This window comes from Carassius auratus, chromosome 10 (genome assembly GCF_003368295.1).
Source record: "Carassius auratus strain Wakin chromosome 10, ASM336829v1, whole genome shotgun sequence".
Lineage (NCBI taxonomy): Eukaryota > Metazoa > Chordata > Actinopteri > Cypriniformes > Cyprinidae > Carassius > Carassius auratus.
The window spans coordinates 17,711,395-17,725,228 of NC_039252.1; the positions used below are offsets into that span (position 1 = coordinate 17,711,395).

The window sequence follows — 13,834 nt, forward strand, 5'->3', positions numbered from 1 at the left end:
ATGTTACAAATATTTATTCATGAAATACAGGGAAAAAATTTATATGAAATAAATATATATATATATATATATATATATATATATATATATATATATATATATATATATATATATATATATAATTTATTTATATAAATACAGTAATACAGATATAATATATATTTTATTATTATAAATGATTTAATGGTCAGATTGGCTGTGCGGATCACTCCGATGTGGCGACTCCTGATAAAAAAGGGAGAATGAGGAGGGAGAGAGAGATAATAAATTACCTAATAAATATTTATAAAGTCAAAGTGGTTCAAAAGCAGTTGAATCACAACGCACAGGACTACGCTGCGCCTTTAAGATTTTCCGCGAACTCTGCAGTGATTCTCTGCCCCGCCCCCTCTCGCTAATGATTGGTCAAAACGCACGGAGTCTGTAGTGTGATTGGTTTAGGTTCCGTCAGCGGACTGATAGAGCGTCGCGTCGCTTGTGCGTGAGATCAGAAGAAGACGAGGATGCTGAGGAGAGTTTGAGCCCGCTTCTCTTCCCATGTTATACAGAAACTCACTTTATAAACCACAAAACTTCTTTGCGTTCGGGGTCTTATAAGTAATTTATCAGCTTGATTTGATCTTCAGGCGATGGTTGGCTTTTTCGGCGGAAGGATGGATTGCGTCGCGGATGAAGCGTGAAGCAGGTGCGTTTACCGGAGATGATGATGACGCTGCTCCGCTTCTCCGTCAGAAGATGAACTTCAGTCCCGTTGCACCGAGCTGCTGGAGGGCTTCGTGGAGGTTTGACCGCTGCCGGATTCGTGTTCTTTTGGATATCGATGATTCTGCTGGGATCGGATGGTTTTAAAGCGCGCGGAGCGTCAGTTCGTGGTAAATACCATTCGCTTCTGTCTGCTTGATGATGAGCTTCATCTCGTTACTACAGCTTCATTTGAGTTTCTTTCTCCTCCACTGAGGTTAATCCTGAGGTAAATAAATACTGAGGTAAACACTGAGGTGAATAAAAACTGAGATGAATGCTGAGGTAAATACTGAGGTGAATGTTGAGGTGAATAAATGCTGAGATAAATATGCTTAGGTGAATATGCTGAGGTATATGGATGTTTCTGGTGAATTGAACGCATGTTGATGTATTTGATGTCACCTGACTTGTGTGTGTGTGGCGGCACTTTCATGTCTGTTATTGGAGGCTGTAAAACACACACACACACATAATGTTTATCTCTCTCCCTCACTCTATAACATTTGAACAGTAATGTTTTTTAAAGAAGTCTCTTCCGCTGACCAAGCCTATGTATTTGATCCAAAGTACAGCAAAACAGAACAATTTAGATTTTTATTTACTTACCTGTTAAAGTGTAATGTATTTCTGTGATGCTCCGCTGTATTTTCAGCATCATTCCTCCAGTCTTCAGTGTCACATGATCTTCAGAAATCAGAATAATATGATGATTTATTATCAGTGCTGAAACTGCTTCTGCTTCATATTTATTGGAACCAGTGACAATTTTTTCAGGATTATTTAATGAATAAAAAGTTAAAAGTCTGGGGTCAATACATTTTTATTCTTGAAAGAAAAAAAATTTTTTTTTGAAAGAAATTAAAACTTTATTCAGTGAGGATGTGTTAAATTGTTAAGAAGTGATAGCAAAGTTAGACAATATTTATATTTAAAAATGCTGTTCATTTAAACTTTTTATTCATCAAAGAATCCTGAATACAATCACAGTTTCCAAAAAAAAATATATATATATATATTTGCCATTACAAATGATGATAAAGTATCATGTGACACTTTATACTGGAATAATGATGATGGAAATTCAGCTTTGCATCACCGAAATAAATTATATTTTAAAGGATATTAAAATAGAAACCATTATTTTATATTGTAATAACATTTAGCAAGATAACAGTTATTTTTTCTGTATTGTGTGGTCTTTATTGTAATGGTTCTGTTGGAGTTCTGCTGTTTTGCTCTTACAGGCAGCATGTCAATCTTCTGGTTCACCTCGTATCTCTCGAGGATGTGGTGTGTAATTATCGACAGGCCGCTGTCCTCTGAAATCAGTCTAATTGCTGGTTTTATTTTTATAGGATGCAGACACTGGGGTATTAGAGCTGGGGGGCAGTTATTAAAGCTTGCTAAGTGATTTGTGCCTGTCCCCTGTGAACCAAACTAACCAGCAGGTCATTAGTGTGTTGTGTGAAGCGCAGCCGTGTTATCTCTGCGTGTCGAGTCCTGGGACACAGGTGGAGGTCATTCAGGATTAGCGTGTGAATGCCCTGCGGGAAGCGTTTGACCCATCTCTGTTTTATTAACATTTTTAATGACTTTAAGGATTCAGTGACCCTTAACAGCATAATGCATTTCCCGGTGGGGAGAAACGACACTTACTGAGACCACAGAGATGTTCTCCAGAGCGAGTGTGCTGCTCATTGACCAACACACCCAGCACAGATTAATTTTTATTTTGTATTTAAATGAAAATCAAAATGTTTCTTTGTTTCTTTTTTTTGGCAAACAAAGTGCTGCATAACATTTTTATTGTTAATTTAAACAATGAAGTAAATTGAATATAGTAAATATAGTAATTAAACTGAACTGAGCTGGATGATGACATCACTGCCTTTAACTTAAAACTGAGTGTTTACTATATCATCCTTCTACATTATGTCCCATTTAATACTGTAAAGCTGCTTTGAAACAGTCTGTATTGTAGAAGCGCTAGACTTGTCTTGATTAGTTCGGAGAGATGATGTCTAAGGTGTGTTTGCTGCGCTCGCTGTGTAATCTGTCATCTACATGTGATTGTGATCACAGAGAGCAGCTCAGATCTTCTGGAAATGCTGGAATGGAAAAGAGCACACGTCTCCTATCCGAGGCTTTCGTGATCTGTGCTCGAACGGTTTCAGAGGTTATTATAGCAGCTTGCCTCAAAAGAAACATCTTTGTCTTCTCTCCTGCGCTCTGATACCAATTATGCTAAGCGTTAGGAAATCTGAACGGGAACGTCTCTTATCGGCTTATCCTGGAGTAATAGATTCCATTAAAAATGCATGAGGAACTTTAGGGATGAATGGGGCGATGTAGCGTGTCAAAGTCTCTCTCTCTCTCTCTCTCTCTCAGTGTTATCTGCTCATTATTCTGATAGGATCCCGTCTCCACAGAAAGCGGTGTGTTTAGAGCCAGCAGGGCTTTGAGACGGGCTAAACATGGCTTTGATGTGCTCCTGATCTCCAGCTTCGGTCACTCAACCTGCAGGAGTGGATCTGTGTTAAAGTGTCATGTATTTCTGTGATGCTCATTCCTCCAGTCTTCAGTGTCACATGATCTTCAGAAAGATTCTACAGATACTTCTGAACACTTTTTTTCAGTTAGCATCTAAGTTTGCAGAAATCAGAGCAATAAACAGACAGGAGATAAATCACAGATGACTGCAAAACAACCTGAACTCAAGATCTCTTCTGATTGGTCAGTCCAGTGCTCCATTGATTGGCTGTTATTATGTAACATACTTTATTCACAATGTAACAGAATCTTCCCTTAAATTGTTGACCTTGGTAATATTTTTAATAGAGAAAGACTAACATAAATAGTGATGAAAGCCAAAACAAGGATGGATTTTACTGTATTTCACCTGAGATTCGGAGCCAAATTACAGGAAGGTATAATGACTTCAGAAAGATGTGAGGATTCTGATCTTATTTCCACACAGAGAGTGGTAGCTCTGTTAGTAAAATCTGTTGACTCTAGCGGTTTGTGTTGCATTACGTGCCAATGGTGACCATTCAAAAATGGGGAAAAACACTTTTCCCCCAAAGTTTGCATGGGTGTAACTTAAGAAGCATTAAATATATCTTAATATCCTTTCAGATTCAGCTTTCTAACAACCTTTTCATATGGTATCACCATTTTTAAAGTCCTGTATGTTTGATTTCCTGAGATATGGGGATCTTAATATGGATTCAAGAGGAAAATGGTTCAAATGTTGAAATTTTCAGTGGTCAAAAACCAATTGTGGGTCAGTTTGTACACAACTAGGGGTGTAAAGGCACACATATTCATTTTAAAAAGCATGAAAGCATGATTTGAAAGCCTTTGATGAGCTCATAACGGGTTTGTTTCTTGTTGCAGATCCCTGAAGTCTTCAGCGACCCGTAGAGCTCACACTGCACCATGCTGGCGTGTCTGCAGAGACAGAACCAACACCAACACCAACACCAAAACCTCCACCTCACGTGTGCCGCCAAGATCCTGGACGCGCCGCTCAATCACAAGAGTACGTCTGGCACCGACGGTTAGATGGAGCGCTTTGAGATCTTCAAGCTTTGGTTGAGCACCACTCTAGCTAATCTATTTATTTATTTATTTATTTTTATATGCTTATTTATATATTTTTTTTTTACTTATTTCTGTGCTATTTATTTATTTATTTATGTAGTTACACACTTATTAACATTATTATTTACTTATATTTTAAAAAACAAGCCCTGTCTTTTTATGACCATTGTTTTGTTTACTGTTTTAATGTTAATTTCTAATTCATATATACACCCTCAGTTGTGCTCATATGTTTACACACCCTTGCAGAATGGGCAAAAATTAATAACTGAAACAAAATAAGAGGAATCATTTATTTAGTTTATTTAGTGCTTTTTCTTTACACTTTTACATTTACTGGTTTTTATTAATGAATTTTTTTACTTATCTTTATTTTGATAAATTTTAAATATTTTAAGTTTTTCAAATTTGTACATATATTTTAAATGTATTTTTTATTTATACATGTATTACTTGTATATAAAATTAATCCCCAATCTTAACACTTATTTACTTATTTTTAGTTCTTTTATTATTTATTTATTTTTGTGTACTTGTTTTTTTTTAAAAAGCGTTTTTTTTTTAAACACCAATATTATTATTATTTTCGTCTGAGAGCTTCAGATGTGGAACAGTTTTATGGTGAGAAAGGAAAAAGAGCAAATGAAGCAGAGCAAGAGATGGGAAAAGAAAGATAAAGAAAGATAAAAGAAAAAAGGAAATAAACTTGAAAGAAAACCAGATGCATGAAAGGGCAGAAAGAGAGTTATATTAAAATGTTTTATTGGAGGTGGAAGAAAGAAGAGCCTGGTAAATTGAATTTTGCAGGTAACCTTTGATTTTGATGCTTAACCTCATCGAGCGGCTCATAGATCTCCATCCAGCAGATGGATGTTCATCCGTTAGGAGAGCGAGAGAGGTGTATGCGTTTTCATTCGGCTCTTTGTTTGTTCACCTTGAGAGGCAGGCTTCCCATCATCTGATCACAGATCTGCAGGAGCTCCGTCCAGCTCTTATCAAACACGTCCATCGCAGTGCTTTAATTGAATCTGCCAGCGCATTGATCAGCCGTGACGCAGCTTCCTGTCGCTCCCGTCCAAGGGTGGATCCACACTCAAATCTACTCTCATATTCATTCACATACTCATATATATATACGGTATAGCTGCTCTTTAGTGTAGATGCATGTTGATTTTAAAAGAGGTTGTGATTATAAATCAGGATTTAAAGAGTACAGTGCGAGTGACTCCTGGTAAACATCTATTGTTTAGTGTGGAACTGTTCTACAATATTCACTCATCATGACAGTAAAATAAAGGAGTTTATGAAAGATAAAATCCTACTGATTTGACTTTATAATCTAAATTCAGTTCAGGTTCCCTTTTTCCATTCTGCTAAAATGTCAAAATGTTAAAGGAATATTCTTGGATAATGGTAAATGACATGTAGATGTAGCGTACTGTGCATTCGTTTATTTATGGATTCATTTTATTTTTGCATTTATTAATTTATGCATTAATATATTTGAGCATTTATTTATGCATTTATATATGCATAATTGTTTTTTTTTTCAGTTTGATTATATATTTATTATTTAATGCTTTGATGCATTTATTCATGCTTTTTTTTTTAATCTGAGCAGTTAAGTGTCTATGCTTTCATATGAGGATTTATGCATTTATTTTTCAAGAACTATCATAATTTAGAGCTGAATTAGAGTTAGAGTTGTTTGTTTGATGGAAGAGTTCAGAGGTCACGCTGAAAGATCTCCACCATCTGCTCGTCTGGTTCTGGCTTCTCTTCTCTTCGAGTCCGTTTGTTCTTGTTCTTGGCCTACTTTAAGAGTTCGCTGTGTGCAGTTAATTAGCTGCGTGTTAATTAGTTAATTATTTCAGTCCTCTTCCTCATGTAATAATACGTGTGAGTTTGATCGAAGGCTTGACTCTCACTGAGCGTGTGATGAAATGGTTATCACAGTGTGTATTTGTAGCTGAAAGGTGGATAATTACTGAAGGTCAAGATGCTGACGAAACCTCAGACCTTGTATTTTACTTTCACTTCGGTGAAGGAACACTTTGGTTCAACGATTAGCTTCTCCAAACTCTTTGAGTGTTTCTGGAGCTTCACTGTGTTTGGTGACCCCTTCTCTCCTCTTCCCTTCATTTTAAACACTCAGTTTATTTCCTTTATGAGATGGATCTGGTAGATTGAATCGTTTTCACAGTTGGAGGCTCATTGTGGGCCTGGAATGAAATGAGGTCCCAAATCAATCCGGAACGGGAACAGCGCTAGCTCGGCATCATGTGACGGAGGAGACGCTCCAAATGACTTCTGGGACTCGCTTGGATTGTGTGTGTGTTTTTCTGGTCCTTCAATCCTTCAGAGTGATTTTGATCAACCGTGGCCTTAGTTTTAGCACTTTCTTTCCGTGTCAGAAATATGAAGGTGTCATTCCGTCCACCAGTAGAGTTACTGCTCAGAAATGGAGCACACTTTCCAGCTTCCTTGTGTTGTGGGAAGCTAAACAGCCATGAAATTGCCTGAATAATGGTGTTTAAATCCAATCTCGTTTTCCTGTACACTTCTGGCTGGAGGTTTTCATTTGAAAGCTATTGCATATGTAGACATCTGAAAATGATATTGGCTTGCATTTATTGTGGCGATTAGATGCCATCTATGGGAATCCTGTCCTTATTATAGTCCAGGGATCCATTCGAGATGCATTCAAGCAGCACACAGATGCACAAACACATATAAAGCCCCGTTTCCAATTTGCTGCTTGTATAGCATCGTTTCTAATGTTAATTTTGCATGGAGCTCCATCCGCATCCGAGCCATTTTTAGTGGATGGCACATCCAAACGCCATGAAATGAATTCCACTCAAGCCACTGAAACTAAATTAGCTCCTTCCCCATCCCCCTCCTCATCTCTTTTCCCAAGGTAATCTAATTTTGTCCTGAAGAAAGACCAAATTAATTTCATAATGCACTGATCAAACATTGCCCGAGGTGTCTCCTTCCACAAAATGAGTTTTTAGAGAGATGCAGATGTCTGCGGATGAACAGCCAGCCGAGGAAATAAGGAGACGGAGAGCGACACAAACGCTCCAATATCTTCATTTTTATTGGACGATTTTTCTTGTGCGACGTCTGATCATTTTTAACTCATCCAGTATTCATCACTCTTCCATATTTATTGCCAAACACCTCTGGCACAAGGCGTTTTTTTTCGGACAGCAGGGTTTCAAATTGGAAACATTGAGAGTTTTTGGGATCCGCTGAGGGTGTTTGCTTGGTGAAATGCCAGAATACATGACTGTGTTTCAATACAAATTGGGGATAGAGTTTATATGAATGTATCTCTAAGGGAAAGTGCCTATTTAGAAAAGCTTAGATGACATTTTCTCTCCCTTTTGCCTCTGTATAATGTATTTGTAGTGTTCATATGTGCAGGGCTGTTTTGTTTACAGTGGTAACCTAGGAAACGCTGTATCGATGCTGTTCCATAAGCGCCACCTGCTGTCAGAGAGTGAATTTGCATCTCATTTAGCTTTGTTTCATTTAGATGTGTTTTATGAAGCATAGTTTCACAACACTAAAATCAAACCATTCTGTTTTTGCTTCCAAATTTCAGAATTATTAAGTCAATCAAATTAAAGTAGGCGGGGTTTCTGTACACAAATGCAGTGTTTGAATTAAAGCTCAAGCATCAGTTTTAATGATGAAATAGAAATGGAAGCAACAGAACATTTAATATTTAACAACTGCTTCACTACAGAAATGTTCAAATCATTTAGACTGTAATCATTTATATGATTCGTGTAATTCCTAACTGAATGTTACGAGACATGAAATGCTAAGCATTTTTTACATATTACGCAAACAAGAGTGAATTATTTGCTAAGTGCTTCAACTACACTGTTCAATTTCTGTACACCTTATTTAAAATACCCCCCCCCCCAATGTTCGAGACATAGTATGGCCTTGCTGAGAATACTGCAGCGTTGAATTATTCATGGTGTTTTCTCTTTGTCTGCAGATGAGCTGATTTCCATGCGGTACCCATCTGCGGCCGAACTGGACGCCTACGCGCAAAGAACAGCCGACAGCCCACTTTCAATCAAGATCTTTCCCACCAACATCAGGGTCCCACAGCACAAACAAATCAGCAGGACTGTGAACGGCCTGGACACAGGCGACCAGGGCTTGGGCCCGTACTTGCACCCCTACGCTGGCGCCTACCAAGGCTTGTTGGCTATCGTCAAGACTTCCTCTGCGACCAAAGGTGTGCTAAAGAGCGCCGATGGAAAACGTACTAAACTATCCCCTGTTCAAATGGCAGTGGCTCCGTATGCGCCGCCCAGCAGGAACAGACACCGGCCCTACGCCATCATTTCCCATCACACGAGCCGTCCGTCTAACATCCAATCCAGTCCCTCGTTCCTGTCCGCATCTTGCGCAGACTCTAGTTTTGCTCTGCCGTATTCCGGAGCCGTTCTTCCTACTCAGAGCGCGGATGTAGCTGGTTCGGATTATTATTGGGCTCATTATCCACACATGTATGGATCGGGGAACCGCTCACCTGACATTTCCTACAGATCCTACCCTCCCAGTCTAACGATTCTAGACAAAGTCCCGACACCCCCGTGATGCATGGTGATTTCTCTGTTGGACAGTTTTTCACTCCTGCTTGGAATAGCGTGCTTGCAACGCCGGATAGCGACTGTTATAACCCTCAGGAGATGCATGCTATGCGCCTCCATCCATACACCCAACAACCTCCGGCGTACCTGTGCTGCGGGCCGCAAGAGAAGAGCCTCAGCAGCAGCCTGCAGTCTCTGGAGTGCCTCATCAGCGATATCCACCCGCCTTGCATCAAGGAGTGCATGCTGGGACGAGGACACGAGCCATACCTTCAGCTGCCCATGTTGAGATAGGACGCTTCACTGCAAAACATTATTCTCTTACTCAGGATTTTTGTCTTAGCAAAAACTAAAAATATATATTTATATTTTCTTTAAGAAAACCATATTTAGTATTTTACTTTTCAAGTAAATGCATCTTGATTCAATAGTGTTTAGATATTTATACTAGAAAATAAGACTAAAATACTGAGTAAGAGAATCATTTAATGCAGTTTTGTGAGATAAATGAGTTAAAAATTTTGTAAGCATTTTTTTTTTTCGTATTTGTCATCTTTTCCTATCAAAATGCTTGTTATGGATGACTCAGTAGCCCAGCTGCTCTGGAAACGCAGGTGATTTAGTGGCGCAGGTGATCTGAGAACGCAGGTGATTCAGTAGTGCAGATGATTCAGTAGCGCAGGTGATTCAGTAGCGCAGGTCATTCAGTAGCGCAGCTGATCTGGAAGCGCAGGTGATTCAGTAGCGCAGTTGATTAAGTAGCGCAGCTGATCTGGAAGCGCAGGTGATTCAGTAGCGCAGCTGATCTGGAAGCGCAGGTGATTCAGTAGCGCAGTTGATCTGGAAGTGCAGATGATTCAGTAGCGCAGGTGATTAAGTAGCGCAGGTGATTCAGTAGCGCAGGTGATTAAGTAGCGCAGTTGATCTGGAAGCGCAGGTGATTCAGTAGCGCAGCTGATCTGGAAGCGCAGGTTATTCAGTAGGGCAGTTGATCTGGAAGCGCAGGTTATTCAGTAGCGCAGTTGATCTGGAAGCGCAGGTGATTCAGTAGCGCAGCTGATCTGGAAGTGCAGGTGATTCAGTAGCGCAGTTGATTTGGAAGCGCAGGTGATTCAGTAGCGCAGCTGATCTGGAAACGCAGGTGATTTAGTGGCGCAGGTGATCTGAGAACGCAGGTGATTCAGTAGCGCAGCTGATCTGGAAGCGCAGGTGATTCAGTAGCGCCGTTTATCTGGAAGCGCAGGTGATTCAGTAGCGCAGCTGATCTGGAAGCGCAGGTGATTCAGTAGCGCCGTTTATCTGGAAGCGCAGGTGATTCAGTAGCGCAGCTGATCTGGAAGCGCAGGTTATTCAGTAGCGCAGTTGATCTGGAAGCGCAGGTGATTCAGTAGCGCAGGTGATCTGGAAGCGCAGTTTATTCAGTAGCGCAGGTGATTCAGTAGCGCAGCTGATCTGGACGCGCAGGTGATTCAGTAGCGCAGCTGATCTGGAAGCGCAGGTGATTCAGTAGCGCAGCTGATCTGGAAGCGCAGGTGATTCAGTAGCGCAGTTGATCTGGAAGCGCAGGTTATTCAGTAGCGCAGTTTATCTGGAAGCGCAGGTGATTCAGTAACGCAGCTGATCTGGAAGCGCAGGTGATTCAGTAGCGCAGCTGATCTGGACGCGCAGGTGATTCAGTAGCGCAGCTGATCTGGAAGCGCAGGTGATTCAGTAGCGCAGTTGATCTGGAAGCGCAGGTTATTCAGTAGCGCAGCTGATCTGGACGCGCAGGTGATTCAGTAGCGCAGCTGATCTGGAAGCGCAGGTTATTCAGTAGCGCAGTTTATCTGGAAGCGCAGGTGATTCAGTAGCGCAGTTGATCTGGAAGCGCAGGTTATTCAGTAGCGCAGTTTATCTGGAAGCGCAGGTGATTCAGTAGCGCAGTTTATCTGGAAGCGCAGGTGATTCAGTAACGCAGCTGATCTGGAAGCGCAGGTGATTCAGTAGCGCAGTTTATCTGGAAGCGCAGGTGATTCAGTAGCGCAGCTGATCTGGAAACGCAGGTGATTAAGTAGCGCAGGTGATTCAGTAGCGCAGGTGATCAGGAAACGCAGGTGATTCAGTAGCAAAAGATTACAAAAGATTCAGAAGCAATGTCCTGAAAGCTGATAGAGTGTCACTTCATCAAGTTCTCAGATGTTGAACATCAGACTCAAACTATCAGAGCTGATCTTCTCAGACTAGCTGCCAAAAACCCAACAGGAAATGACGCGTGTTTATCCTGTGCCATCTACTTCAATCACTGTAACACGTTCACATTCACTAACTCTCATACAAGCCTCCCAAATGACCCTAAATCCTAACAGTTATGATTTTTCCTGTTGTAAATCAGTGACGATGTTTCTGGCACAAGTCGTTCGTAGAAACACTTAATTTAAATGGAAATAAATGCATATTTTTACTCTGATGTTTGTTCCTGCCAGTAGGATGACATTCATATTTATAAGATTCTTTATTCTAGTTGATTTGTATCTAAAGCGCTTTATGTTTGTCCTCAAATCCTCACAATCAGAATGTGATTCCAGACGGATTCTAATGATGATGATGATGATGATGATGATGATGCTCTATGAAGCTGTGTTGTCTAGTTTGGGGATCATAACCTCTCCATCAATACCTGTTATAAATTACCACATGAAACCATTCATACAGTATCTTATATATTTGATTGCCTTTGTTCTATTTATTGATATTTGAATCAGGTGTCTTGAGATCTGAGGTTTTGTCATGTTTGTGTGTGTGTGTGTGTGTGTGTGTGTGTGTGTGTGTAATACGGCACACTGTGGACTCGATGTTTAAAAGTGCAATTATACGACTGAGCTTCAGTGATGATTTCCTGTGTGCGACTGTGACTGAATCTACTTCACCAATAAGACTGTCAAATAAATATAATTTAGGGATGTTTTCTATTCCTGCTGGTCTGTTTGTTGTTATTTTAAAACATGTAGATGCACATATTAATGGTGTCACTGGAGCCTTTCAAACACAGTCAGAGGCACATAATACAGTTATTTTCCTCATGCATCTAAAAAAGCAGTGGACTCTGTTGTAAAATGTGAAGAGTTTAATCTAAAATACAGAAGGGTTAAATGTTAATGTTTAAATAAAATGCTGCACTGAAAATTAAAGTCTTGAAAGAAAGGCCTTATTTTATTGATATGCAATAAAATATATATTTAAAAAATTAAGTTTGTATTTTTGAAATACAGCTAAATACAAAATACATTAGTTTTTTTTCTGTTTGTTTGTTTATATTTTCTTTAGCTTTTGGGAAAAAATATTCTAGATGCTATTTTTGTTCTTTTTTTTTTTTTGTTCTTTTTAGTAAAATGTAACACTGCTGCATCAGTGTTTGCGCTCGTGCTGTTTCTATCTGAATGTTTGGTGAGTAATGTATAGATCTGCTTTTTAAATTTACTTTCACACACAAGTCAATCAGGCGCAGAGTAACACAGCTTCGGCGACACACAGTCATATATATGGAAATGAGAATCAGGCTTTTCTCCTCTCTCCGCTCTGCAGAATGAAATGTTTGCAGGCATGTTGTTTTACTTTAATAAAGCATGTTGTGAAGCTGCTGTGGAACAGAACGTCCAAGGCACGCTTCAGTTATTGTGCCATGCAAACAAATTTGACAGTTTATACTTGTTGCATTTCTATGTTATTTTACTATTATTGAGATACTATTATGGGTTTTATTAGTATTCTGAATCATTATATCAAAAAATTTAGGTTTTAGTAATTTTCATGTTTTTAAGTTTGTGTTTAGATAGAACTTTACTTTGTATAATTTAAACTGAAATTAAAATTGTTGCCTATTATCTGAATTGCATGCATATATTATTTCAGTTAATATGTATTTTATTTCAAGTAACCTTTATATCAGATAACTGTAATAACCTGATGCCATCTCAGAATTTCTTTAGCTTTAAGGATAGCAACTTAATATGATGTTTCATCTAAGCTTTGATATGCATGTAGTACATTATTAGGTTTGATAGAGAAAGATTCAGCAAAACATAAAACTGAAGATATGCGTTCATGAAGTCTAGCCTGAGGTGAAAAAAAGGAATGAATAAAAGAAGGCACAAAGCACCACGACAGACCTGAATAAATCCCTGCAAACCTCATAATATTAAAACAATAATAGCTTCAGCAGTGGATGAGATGATTCGAGAAATGCACCAAAGCGACTGAAAAAACCATACTTGAATATATGGAATATATCAGCAAGATGAATTATTGCGCATGCGCGCCCTCTGCTGGTGCACTACATTCAGTGTAATATTGGAATGAATCTTTCTCTGAGTAATTGCATCCTAGCAGTCAACCTCAGTCGTTAAATATCTAAAAAAATAAAATATACCAGTGTCCAATATCAAGACACAGATATATTAGTTTACAATCTAAAATTGTAAACTCTTTAAAAGAATTAATGCTCGTAAACAAATGCAACAAAAATGAAAATACTAAGTTTATTGGGTGTTTTAAAACTCTGAAGACTTTACACTCATTGTTTTTTTTCTTGAACATATTTTGTTTTATAAACTGTAGCCTAAATAAAACGTTTGTCAAAGTTAATGTACTTTGAGTTCATGCTGCCAGCTGATGTAATTTATGTAAATATCTAATTAATGATTATGTGAGCTGATGAAAGTTCTGACAGAAGTTCAGATAGTCAGCAGCAGGGGGCGCTCTGACACCATAATCACCAGCTCAGCTCTAAACTTTAATTCTTTAATTAAATAGATGTGTCCCTGCAGCACAGAAGCACTCATCAGTGTCACAGGTTTATTTGTAGAAATAGACAACAATACATTGTATGA

The 13,834-nt window shown here is 39.0% G+C and overlaps 1 pseudogene; it reads left to right on the forward strand.

Annotated features, from left to right (window-relative positions):
* The first annotated feature begins 259 nt into the window (after nt 1-259).
* On the forward strand, nt 260-11,035 carry LOC113110122 (protein FAM222A-like; annotated as a pseudogene).
* The last annotated feature ends 2,799 nt before the right edge of the window (nt 11,036-13,834 follow it).